Source organism: Mesocricetus auratus, unplaced genomic scaffold (assembly GCF_017639785.1).
Source record: "Mesocricetus auratus isolate SY011 unplaced genomic scaffold, BCM_Maur_2.0 Super-Scaffold_100019, whole genome shotgun sequence".
Classification (NCBI taxonomy): Eukaryota; Metazoa; Chordata; class Mammalia; order Rodentia; family Cricetidae; genus Mesocricetus; species Mesocricetus auratus.
This window is the reverse complement of record NW_024429200.1, coordinates 21,084,907-21,098,563: the sequence shown is the minus strand read 5'-3', so window position 1 is coordinate 21,098,563 and position 13,657 is coordinate 21,084,907.

The window sequence follows — 13,657 nt, the reverse complement described above, 5'->3', positions numbered from 1 at the left end:
TTTACACTTGTAAGAATGGCTAAGATAAAAAATACTGAAGCCTGCTTATGTTGGAGAGAATATGTAATAAGGAGAACACTCCTTCATTGCTGGTGGGAATTAAAACTTATACATCCACCCTGAAAATCAGTATTGTGTTTTTTTTTCAAAAATTGGGATATTCAACTTTAATCCAAGGAAGTCTGATAGGATGCTGAGGTGTGTTTCTTTGGTGCAACAAAGTCCTGAATCATTTTTCACAGCAATTCTAGTAGTCTTTGTCTTTTAATTTGGAGTGGGAGACCATTGATATTGAGAGGAATCAATGACCAATGATTGATGATTCTGGTTATTTTGTTATTGTTCTTTGTGGTGTGAGGGTATTCATGTGTAATTCCTCTCTTTTCTTTTTGATGATGTAAGATTGTTTGTTTCCTGTGTTCTCCTGGGTGCAGTGAATCTCTCTAGTTTGCAATTTTCCTTATAACAAACACCTTATGTATGCTTCATTTATACATAGTTATGAATTAAATTTTAGTTAATCATGGAATATCTTATTAGTCTGTCTATGATGATTGAAAATTTTTTTGGGTATGATCATCTAGGCCATTTGTAATTTGGGTAGAGTAATTTGCAACACATTTGTTCAAGCCCTTCTCTATTGTAGAGTTTCCATTGAGAATTTAGAGTAATTCTAATATATCTGCCTTTATATATTCCTTGAACTTTTCTCTTTCAGCTTTTACTATTCCTTTTGTTTCTCTTTGTTTAGTGCTTTGATTGTTATATTGTGAAAGGATGTTCTTTTCTGGTCCAATCTATTTGGTGTTCTGTATGATTATTTTATTTTTAAAGCACCAATTCTTTAGATTAGGGAATTCATCTATAATTTTCCAAGATCTATTTCTGAGCCTTTGAGCTGATATTCTTCTCCTTCCTCTTCCTCTACTTCTATTATTTGTAGGTTTGAACTTTTCATAGAGTCCCAACTTTCTTGAATGTTAGTGTCAGAAGTTTTTTAGATTTAATATTTTCCTTGACATACATATATAATTCTTCTATTGTATCTTCAATGCTTGAATTTCTCCTCTATCTCCTCTATTCTATAGTTCCTGTTTGAATACCTAATTTTTTCATTTTCAGAATTCTCCCAGTTTATATTTTCTTTATTGCTTCCATTTCCATTTTCATGTTTTATTCATTTCTACCAATTGCTTACTAGTTTCTTCTTGACATTCTTTAAGGTATTTATTTATGGATTTCTTTCAGTTATTTGTGTTTTCCTGAATTTCTTTATGTGATTTATTCATTTCCTTTTTAAGGACTTGTATCATATTTATGAGTTGCCTTTAGGGAATTTTTCTTGTGTTTCAACTATGTTGGCATATTCTTGTGGTAGGATATCTGGGCTCTAGTAGAGACATATTGCCCCAGATATTATTTGTTATGTTCTTATTCTAGTGTGTAATCATGTGGGTTTGGAGTTTTTATATATCTAGGTTCTGAATTCTGGGTATGTCTTTGTTGGATAGGTGTTTTGTTCTTATTCTGGTGTGTAATCATGTGGGTTTGGAGTTTTTATATATCTAGGTTCTGAATTCTGGGTATGCCTTTGTTGGATAGGTGTTTTGTTCTTATTCTGGTGTGTAATCATCTGGGTTTGGAGTTTTTATATATCTAAGTTCTGAATTATGGGTATGTCTTTGTTGGATAGGTGTTTTGTTCTTTGATTTCCATTTCCTCTGTATTTTCAGAGTGTGTTTGCTATGTGTTGACTTTTTAAATTGCCTGCTTAACTTTTGTGCTTACAGGAAATGGTTTCTGATGTTGGCAGCTATATAGACGAAATTCCAGGGCAAGATAGTCTGTTGCAGCACTAAGGATGGCCTTGAGGTTTGGGTCTTGGGTAAAAGAGAGAGTGGTGAATGCCCATGGTCGGTCTACCTGGTCATCTGGTAGGCATCCCCGTGGTTCAATAGGGGTGTTCATCCATGTTGAGGAATGGGAAAAAGTTATGATGGGGGTAAATGAGACCTGGTGGGAATGGTCTCTGGGGTTCAGAAGAGGCATGGGCAGGGCTGAGATGATTCTGCAGCTGGTGTTCTGTTTCAGTGTTTAGAGGGACAATGATGATTTTGTCTGGGGTAGTAGAGAAAGTCAACAATTAGCTAACCATATTTTCTGGATGGCATGGGGCCTGAGGTTGAGCAAGGCTGTCAAATTGAGTCAGCACAATATTTAAGAATTTCAACCAGCTCTCAGTGTCACAATTCACTTTAAGAAAGATAAAACATATAGTTCTTGACTTAAAGAAAATCCCATTTATTGAAGTCTTTCTTATCCTTCTCAAAACTGAAATCTATATAATATTATATGGAATTATATACCTATAATAATATGTAGACTTATGTAATATTCTATTATCTATAATTTCTCATTATATATAATTTAATTTATATAATGAGAAAAATGCAAACAAGGTTATCAGTAAGGATGAGATCAGATGAAGGTGGAGGGGTATGAATATTAACAAAAATCCGGGATTTAATTTTTATTTAATCATTTTTGTTGTTGTGATTTGTATGGATAGCCACCTCTTATTGATTATTACAGGTTTTCTGGGAATTTTCTTTTTCCAAAATTAAATTATGGAACAAATAAATGAACAGCTTATAGCTGTTAACATAAAGCTTTGGGCTGTTTTGAAAATAAGATCTGACAGTAATAACACTCTTGAGTCACTTTTTAATGATGTTGTCAAAGTGTAAAATGTAGTTGGAAATGCACATTAACTTTACTCTGTAGAAATTATGCTACCATCTGTTGCTATCATATATGTGTGTCCCTGGTTAATGATTTTTGTTTGTTTGATGAGGTATTATAAAAGAATCAGACATCTAAGATCTGTAGTCTTTGTCCCAAGAACTATGTATCCTAGCAAGTCATGATAAGCATAAAGTATCGGGCTTACTGAAGCATTTACTTATGATTTAATAATTATTTTTGAAAACAAATATAAAATTTGGTTTAGATTTTCCACGTATTTTCCCAATTTTATCATTGACATGTGCTTCAAATTTCAATACTATATTAACACCCAAAATAAAATCATACAAAGAAGGAAATATTAATCCTGACATAAGGAATTGCCTAGATTAACTGAGCAATCTTCAATATTAGTAACTTTGCATGAATATTTGATAATCCATAATATATTAACAAGATGGTATAAAAGTCACTACAGTTACTGACTTGCCCTGTATTCAGATGAAGGATAAGTAATGCAATTCACCAGAGAGAGAATTGAAAGTAACTATTGCTTGTCCTTAAGGGAAAAATAAACAATTGGCAAAATTTCTCCAATTACCAAATATTTTAATGGACGAAACACCTATAATGTTAGAGTCTTGAGTCATTTCAACAAGACCAAATTGAGACATCTGAAAGTATGAAACTTGAGAATTAAATACAATATGACAACATAGGTTGAGGTATTTCCAAATAACAATGGAAAGAGTCAACTTTGAGAGATGAGAGGTTCTGCATTTGTAGCTGACCGACCATGTTATACATGGAGCATTGCTTTCAAGTTCTGATGGAAATGAGTAAGGGCATCCCCATCCATGGTAGACAATAGTTATCACAGATGATACATGCATGCCTTGTTTTTGCCATATTAAAATTAATGGAATGCGGAGCTTCTAGTTGAGTTAATAGAAAATAAACTTCTCAGCTAAATAGTCCTTGTGATATTATCCTAAGTCAGAGAAAAATAATCTAAATGAACCAAAAAATGTTCATATAGGGGGTTGTTTGTGAAAAAAGAGGAAAATAAAGAACCACTATGAATAATGATGAATATTTACACCCTTATAGTTCCTTTCAGTATTTTGGGTCAGAAACTGCCTTCTTTCTTCCTGGGCATATACAGCAATTCATAGGCAGCATCCCATCTGACCCCTGATGGTTGAAATATGTTTATAGCTCTAATGGATTTATTCAATTCACTGTTGGAAAGAACCTGAAAAGCTGATGAAAACTGGAACATTTTCATTTGTTTAAATGGCTTTTATGTCTATGCTAATAAATTTAGTATCCATAGTTCATAAGTTTTGGTCTAAGCACATAATTCTTAGTTTGTTTACTGTTTCAAAAGTCTTAGCATAAAATGCTACTTTCATCATTCAAAATCCTTAAGAAAAATTACCTGCCAGATTGAATTAAAGGTCACTTCATTTCACAACATTTTAAGAAATGCACATTGTTTTTGAAAATACTAGAAAAACCACTAGCCTTTTTCCACATATTTTAAAATACGTGCAGAGGTACGAAAACAAGGAACTGAGAATCCATCTTTACTAATTTACACAACTACATAGTGTTAGGAAGTTTACTGTTACTATTAGAGTTCCACTGATTCTTCATACATGTAGAAGTTCATGGAGACAATTATGAGAATTCAGTATGGCATGGCAAAATGTGCAATGTGGAGACACAGAAAATTCTATACTAATTATTGTAACCACTTTTATGAAGAACTATGTTACTTGGGCTTTATTCTAATTTTACTTTCAACTTGTGGCTGGGAACACTTGCCTAGTGGTTCTGTGTTCTCCTCTGGGAATCTAAGATTTGAAGGTTGATTTATCAAGAAGTATGTTGAACGGCAAGCAAAAGGCAGATGCTAATCACAGTGTGCTCACCGTGACATAAAAAGCTATCTATAACAGCTAAGAAAGTTCCATTTTTCAGAGAAGAAAATAATTACAAACTCGATAGCTATGTTTCTATCAAGAACCTATGTATGTAGGAAACTTTGGGTGGATTTTTGACAAGTCTAGAGTATTCTCTTAAGAGTGAAATATGGGGCCGGGCGGTGGTGGCACATGCCTTTAATCCCAGCACTCGGGAGGCAGAGGCAGGCGGATCTCTGTAAATTCAAGGCCGGGCTGGACCGACAGCCTCCAAAACAGTACAGAGAAACCCTGTCTTGTAAAACCAAAAAAATAAAAAAAACAAAAAAGAGTGAAATATGGAAATCAAGAGAAGTAAAATTTTCATTTAATACATAATAACTTTGAAATAGTAAAACAAATCTCACAATTAACTAAAGTCCTTCCAAATAGAATATATTGCTCAACCTTGTTTGTATGCGTTTAATGGCACGGCAGATGCCTTTGTTATTGGGGAATAGCCTGCATCACATATTCCACAATGAAGTTCCTGTTACATACATATTTTGAATTTTATTATGTGTGTTAATTCTTTAATATTATCTTTGTTAGTGACAATGATGATCAATTATTAATATGAATTTATATCCAAAATTTACAGGAAAACATAATACATTTCCTTAGTTCAATATATTTCTATAGCTAAATACAATATTGAAGTATTTTTGAATTATGGATAGCATATTTTTCTGTGTTACATGTCTGTTTTCTCATACTGTACAAATAGTTCCAAGCAATTTTCACTGGTCATATATGAAAGATAATATTTATGTACTTAAGAACTGAAGGTATATTAGTTATGAAGCCTGATAATGAAATAAATGACCTTAATAATTTCCTTTTGCTCTCTGTTGACGATATTTGTTTGTGTTATGCTAACATACACACTTACACACATACACTCACACATACACATACACTCCCACACACATACTTCTGAATTCCAGTGTCTTACTGGTGATTCTGGTTAGATCTTCTTAAACACTCCTTTATTTCTATGCTGAGGTTTTCTTCTACACATTTTATGTTGATTTTTTTGTTAGTTTCTTTCTTCTATTTTGCTTTTCTTTTGATGCTTTAGAATACTGACCAAAAGAAATTGGTGGAAGAAAACATGTACTTCAGCTCATACTTCCAAGGTACAGTTTGTAAATTAGGGAAGTCATGGCAAAAATTCTAGTAGGAACTATAGGGAAATGCAGCTTCCTGGCTTGCTATCTAGTTTCAGCTCATCTAGCTTTCCTATATAGGCCAGGACCCTCTGCCTAGGGATGGTGGGCTACCTGTATCAATTAGCAAACAAAACACGTCTCAAATCAAGCCTATAGGCCTATCTGATCCACACAATCCCCCAGTTGGGACTTCCTCAGATTAACTTGAAAGCTGTGTCAAACTGGTATCTCTAGCTATTTAGTAAAGCTACCCTCAGAAAAATCTAGCTCCCTTTCCTGTAAATGTTACTTTGTACATTGAATCACAGAGACCTTTCCCTTCTTCTAGCCTCAGCTCCTGTTACTTTTACTCTGCTCTCATAGTCATGTGGGTGATCTCCTTTTGAATTAAGTGGCCTTACACATCAATTTTAAGTTTTTACACAATTGTAATAATACAATTACAGTAAGTCTAATTATAGAGAGAAAAATAGTTCTATTTTCATGCAATTCTATTAACACAGAGTTAGTGTTAAATGAATTTTGTACCAGCTAAAGTCTATAGTTCACTAATTAATTCACCGGCACATTCAACAAATATTCAACAAATGCCTGCAGAGGGTAAGATCTCCCTCTTACCTTATGGAGAATATCTTGGTATGCACATATTTTCTTAGGAATTATAGGTAATTTATATAATTATACAGTGTTTTCAAAAGTATCAATTTATAATTCATCATGGATATTTTAAATATCAACATTTATATATGATTTAATTGCAGGAAATAAATTTTTAGTCAGTTTGTTCTGGAGGTAGGATCTCACTACATATCCAAAGCTTGCCTCAAATTTACCATCTTCCTGCCTTAACCTCCCAAGTGCTAGGATTATAGTCATTCGTTATAACCATGCCTGGCTTTAAATTAGATAACCCTCAATTATTACCATCTTCTGTATCAGTTTTCCTCTCTTCTAGAATATTGCATCTTTCTTTTACATTCACTTGATTTTTAAAATGTTATCATGAACACAATGAGAAAGAGGTTAGAATCAAAATTATGTGAATACAAGTAGAACTATAATTAGCAGAAGAGTAAATTGGACAGCCTGATCTACTGAATGGATATGTAGATTTTTACAATTGACAAAACAGGTTTTATTTTCCTTTTTTCTGTTGTCTTTAGATGACATGAAAAGTTTAGAAAGTAAGTTTAGAATAAGAACTAGTTTGGAACTGCTCTGTATAGCCCTTAGGACGACACACCTAGATTGTGAGATATTCCAAATTCATTTTTCATTGCAAGATGGATAAAGAAGTTTGTTATGCAGAACTTGTAAGTGTGTAATAGATTTTCTATTTCACCCTGAATAAAATACTTTAAAATATTTTATGGTTGAGTGATTTTTATGTATGTAGGAACCAAATCAACACTTCCCTGCTGCTAAGTCATAAAATAAGTAAAAGTTAGGGAGAATGTGCTTGCTGAGTTAATGAGAATTTCATAAGATATTCTCATTTTATATATGTAATTTATAAGGTCTAGACTATATTCTTAGTTTAGAAAATACTTAAATATGAATAAGTAAAATGTAAACCAAAAGTAAAGCCTGAGATGCTGAAAAGTATCAGTGGGTTGGTTTCTTGATGTTGTTATGCAATTACATAGGTATTCATTACAAAGATAAAAGATGTGGATACATTTCACTAAGCATATCTCAAGTCTGAAGATGTTTACAAAGGATTGTCAAGAGAGACAATTAAATGAACAATTTGCAATGAATGAAAGATACCTGAATGAATGATAATACAAATATGGGTTCCTTAATGATGGGAAGCTTCGTTTACTCAATATTTACATAAACACTGAGGTTAAATTTATAAAATATGTTAGCGAATTATAGCTAAAATACAATTAAGTAATAACTCAAGATACTGCAATAATTTCTTGAATTTTCAATATTTATATCATCTAGTTAATATTTACAAATTATTTTGTAAGAAAGAAAGTTGTTATTTTTATTCTTATAAGTGCTATTTATGATTGGGGTGGAATTGTACAACCTACATTATCTTTTAACCATATAATCCCAATATTAAAATATTCATAATTATATTACTATAATTTTGATTAGTATTATCTAATAAAGGTTTTGTGAACATAATGGCAAGATATTTAGTTTTATTAATTGACTATTGTCATATCTAATTTTGTGAAAGTGTATCTGGGTATGTGGATATGTGTATGAGTTCAAGCTCCTGTCAAAGCCCAAGGGGTCATATTCCCTCCGAAGTATAATTACAGGCAGAGTGAGCTGTTCCACTTGAGTTATGAGAACTAAACTTGTATCCTTTTGTAAGAGCAGTGTATACTCTTTTTTATAAATTTGCATTTAAATTAGAAACAATGATTTTTTACATATCAATCCCAGTTCCCTCTCCTGTGAATTCTCCCATGCCCCCCCATCCCACCCATACTGCCTCCATCCACTCCCCAGGGAAGGTGAGGTCTTCCGTGGGAGATCATCAAAGTCTGTCTTATAATTTGGGGGAGGGCCTAAGTCCTTCTCTATGTCTCGACTGATATATTATCCTCCATAAGGAATGGTCTCCCAAAGTCCATTTATACACTAGGGAAAAGTACTGATTCCACTGTCAGAGGTACCATTGACTGCCCAGGTCTCCTAACAGACACCTACATTCAGGAGGGTTGGTTCAGTCCAATGCTGGTTCCCCAACTTTAAGACTGGGATCTGTGAACTCCCACTTGGTCAGGTCAGCTGTTTCTGTTGGTTTCCCAGCATGGTCTTGACTCGTTTGCTCATCCCTCTCTGCAACTGGATTTCAGGATTTTGTTCAGTGCTCAGCTGTGGATCTTTGCTTCTGCTGCCATCAGCTATTTGATAAAGGCTCTAGGATGGCTTTTAAGGTAGTCGTCAATTTCATTATAGGGGATGGGCATTTAAGGTAGCCTCTCTGCTATTGCTTAGATTCTTAGTTGGGACCATCCTTGTGAAACTTTGATATTTCTCTAGCATGAAAAGAGATAACTTCTTGTACGTAGCCATTATAAGTTTAAAGAGCAGTGTATACTCTTAACAGCAGAGCCATTCTGCTGCTCTGGTATATTAATTTTCAAAGGTTATCTATAAAACAATGGACATGGCAAAGGAGTAATAGAATTCTAAATTTTATCTTTAGTTAATAAGGATACAAATGTGTTTTCCTTATAATAGCATGTGTGCTAGGAGTAATAGTGCTTGTCTATAATCTCAGCATTCAGGATGCCAAGATAGGAAGATCAACCTGAGAAACATGTGGAAATTCATTTCAAAATACAAAAGATCAAGGGTATGCATTAGACAAACACTTCTAAGAAAGCGTTTCAGAAGAAGGGCTTGCAGGACATGGTGATTTGAATAGGAATGCCACCCCCCCACACACACACATACACAGACTCATGCATTTCAAAGCTTGAACCATAAGAAGTGCACTATTGGGAAATAAGGCAGAATCAATACAGTCAACAAGCAATGAACAGGACCTTCAGGCACCCTCCAACTTTTCAATGGCAAGTTATTTTTCTAAACTCAAGACATGGGTACCTTCTAAATTTTAATTCAAAGGAATACTGTGAATTTCCTTTCTTTACCTTTTGATTCTTTTGATTGAAGAGCATAAGGAAATAAGCTATACTATAAGACACTGTAAATAACACAGTGAAATGGATCCCCGATTAAAGACAGTGGCCTGAGAATGACAATCTATGTTTCTTAATGACGCAAAATATAAAATTTTTATTCTTAAATGTCCTTTACTGTTGCGGTTTGAATGAGAGTGGCCCCTATAGGGTCATACATTCGCATGCTTGGTTCCCAGTTGATGAACTATTTGCAAATGATAGGAAGGTAGACATATTGGGATACTTAATCCTTGGCTGGATGGCCAAGGCATGTCACTGGAGATGCACTTTGAGGTTTCAAAATTATATGTCTTTCTGTCTGGTACATGTGGATCAAGATGCAAAGCTATCTGCTACTCTTCAAGTGCTATGCCTGTCCCTTTCTTGCCATGATGACAATGGTCTAATCTCTGAAACTGGAAGCAAGTCCCAAATTGAATGCTTTCTTTTATATGAGTCGCCTTAATCAAGGATTCTATTCACAGAAATAGAACACTAAGACACATTCGCTGATAACCTTTTTAACAAATTTGTTTCACAAAATATATTATTTTGTCTTCAGGTTTTATAAACAGAATTGGTAGTATTTATTCTGAGACAGTCACATCAAAGAGATAATGAAGGAAGCATGTATAAGCCATTTTATACATATTTTCAAAATAAATACATATTTAAACACAAATGCAATGACTTTTAGCATTACTTGTGATTTAGTTGATAACTAACATATAATTAACTATGGTTTCCATTTTTTTTTACTGTCAAATTTAGAAAATTTAATGTCGGTGTCAGTGAGGAGGCCTAGGCAATCTATTGAGCCTTAGGTAATAGATCAGTATTTATCCCGGGTATACAAATGGACTTTTGTGCTCCCATCCAACAATGAGAGATGCACTCAAACCCTGGACTCTTGGGGGAGGGTCAAGGCCCTGCCCTGGATGAAATGACAGACTGTGGACACCCCCATGGAGGGCCTCACCCTCCCTGGGGAAATGAGGGGATATTGGGGGGGTTGGTGGGAGAGCACCAGAAGAGGGGAGGGAAAGGGAGAGGGACCTGGAATTGACATGTGAAGCAACCTTGTTTCTAATTTAAATTTAAATTTAAAAATAAAATAAAAATAATAAAAAAGACCAACAAAATCTGCAAATATAATAGATGCCTGCTTATTAAAGGAGAGAATGTGAGGGCATTTGCTATGAGATTGGAAACCACACTCAAAATATATACAGATAAACAATTTAAGCCATGGAGGACCAGAGTCTTTTAATTTCACAAATTGTGTTATTCATTGACACTCTATTTTGGCATATGCTCCCAAGTCTATCAAACTATTCATTCATTGTCCACTAAATACTTTTACTTCTCATCCATCCATCCATCCATTCTTACATACATACATACATACATATCTAAATTAGAAACAATCTTATTTTACATATCAATCAAGTTCCCTCTCCCTCCCATCCTCCCATGACCCACAAAAACCTTTCCTTCCCATCCCCATTTACTTTCCAGGAAGGGTGATGCCTGCCATGATGGATTATTAAAATCAGTCAAGTCATTTGGGTCAGGGCCTAGGCCCTCCTCTGTTTATCTAGACTAAGATCTGTCAATGGGAAATGTGCTTCCAAATTTCATGCATGCAATAGGGATTTACCCTGGTTCCACTGACAGTGAACAAATAGAATTCCAAGTGCTCCTATCTGACACCCATGTTCAAAGGACCTGGTTTGGTCCTATGTTGGTTCCCCAGCTGTCAGACTGAGGTTCATAAGTTCCCACTTGCTCAGGTCAAGTGTTTTTGTGGGTTTTCCCAGCAAGGTCTTGTTCATCACCTCTCCCTCTCTGAAACAGGATTCCAGGAGTTTGGCTCAGTGCTTGGCTATGGATCTCTGCCTCCATCAGCTACTGAATGATGGTGCTAGATGGCATTTAAGGAAGTCATCATTCTCATTATAGGGGATGGGCATTTAAAATAACCTCTCCACTATTGCTGATGGTCCTAGTTGGGGTTATCCTTTTGGATTTGTGTATAATTCCCTAGTGCCTGATGTCTCTTTCACCTATAGTGTTTCCCCATATTGAAGTGTCTCTTTTCTTATTCTCCTCTGTTCCCCACCCCACTCAATCTTCCTGATCCCTCATGTTCTCCTCCCCCATTCTCTTCTCCCCTCCTGTATCTCCTCCCTCCTTCCCCCATACTCCCCATTTTTTCAGTGGCTCTTGTCCCAATGGGGTACTGTGTATGTCTCTCTTATGGTCTTCCTTGTTTCCTAGTTTCTCTGGAGGTATGGATTGTAGACTAGGAATTATTTTCCCTATGTGTAGAATCTATTCATGAGTAGTAAATACTGTGTTTGTCTTTTTGTGACTAAGTCACTTCACTTAGGATGGTTTCTTTTAGTTCCTTCTATTTGCAAGCAAATTTAAAGATTTCATTGTTTTTATTTTCCATTAGTCGTACTCCATTGTGTAAATATGCCACATTTTCTCTATCCATTATCATGTTGAGGAGTATCTAGGTTGTTTCTAGGTTCTGGCTATTACAAATACTGCTGCTATGAACATAGTTGAACATATGTCCTTGTTAAATGAATATGCATTCTTTGGGTATATGCCTAAGAGTAGAATGTTCTATCTTGTGACAGACTGATTCCCATTTTCCTGAGGATCAGCCATACTGATTCCAAAGTGGCTATGCAAGGTTGCACTCCCACCAACAATGGAAAAACATTCCCCTTTCTCCACATCCTCTCCAGCATAAACAAGAAGTAAAACTTTCACTATTTGCAGATGATATGGCAGTTTGCATAAGCGACCCGAAGAATTCTACCAGGGAAATCCTACAGTTGATAAACACCTTCAGCAAAGTGGCAGGATACAAGATTTACTTCTCTTTCTTTATATGTGCATTGACTACCATTTTTATTAGTTAGGATTTTGTAAATAATGAATTAATTTGGATTGAACTAATTGCTTATGAATTGAGATTAATTAATTAGTTTTGCATCATCTTGCCAAAACCACAGGGAGTAGAGCAGTTAAACGCAACATGAAAATAAGCTGCATTTGAAATGAATAACAAGTATGAATATCTATCAACAAGCAAAATTTTCTATAGCAATTATGACCTCAAGTTTCTCTAGTATCAAGAACTACTACAACACACCTCTTGGTTCCAGGAAGGTGAGGATAGTGAAACCTTCGTGGGTTTCAGAAATGAAAATATCTGTAGTATCTTAATGAAATGAGACTTGAACACAGCTTTTCTTTAAGACTCCCTATCAATTTAAAAATGGTTAAAATAGACAGGTTTGTGGGTTTATATTTATCCTTTTAAATGAACTTGATTTCTAAAGAAATTCTCTAAGCAATTTTTCCTAACTAATGAATTTTCTGCTTTGCTTTATTCATTTCAGTATTATAGGTTGATTTTTAAAAAGTGTCTTGTATTTCAGAATTTTGACTTTACGTCTATCACATTTTTTTTATTTGCTTTTGTATATACATGGGTATATATGTACTTATATGCCAGTATGCTCAACTGAAAATTCAGAAAGCAGACTGTGGAAGTAAGTTTTTTATCAAATCTGTTCCAGCTACCAAACTAAAGTTGTCTGGCTGAATGAAAATCAGATTTACCCTTTGAGCCATCTGAAAACCCCTACAAAAAAAAGTTTTGTAGCTAAATCTCTAAAGAAAGAATTCCTGAAAAGATTAGACTGGCACTGGAGCTCAGCTGGTGGTATTTCCCTAGCACACATGAATTCCAGGGCCCAGAATCATGTAAAACAGGTGTGGTGGTTCATGCTCTAATACCAGTATACAATATGTAGATATGGGAAACTGAACGTCCTCCTTTGCTACATAGTAAGATTGAAGACAATCTGTGCTGCATGACATACTATCTAAAATAAATCATCTTTTGGTATGCATTATTTGAAAGTCCTCACATCTTCTTGAGAATATTGTGACCATTAGCAGGTACTATGGAAAATCATGCCAGCTGGATCACTGCTTTTCATATAAGCATCTGTTTTAATAATGTGCTGAAAGTTTCCTTCCTCCATGTCTTGTACCTTTCCCCCAATGTCAGTGCTTTCATCCTGCT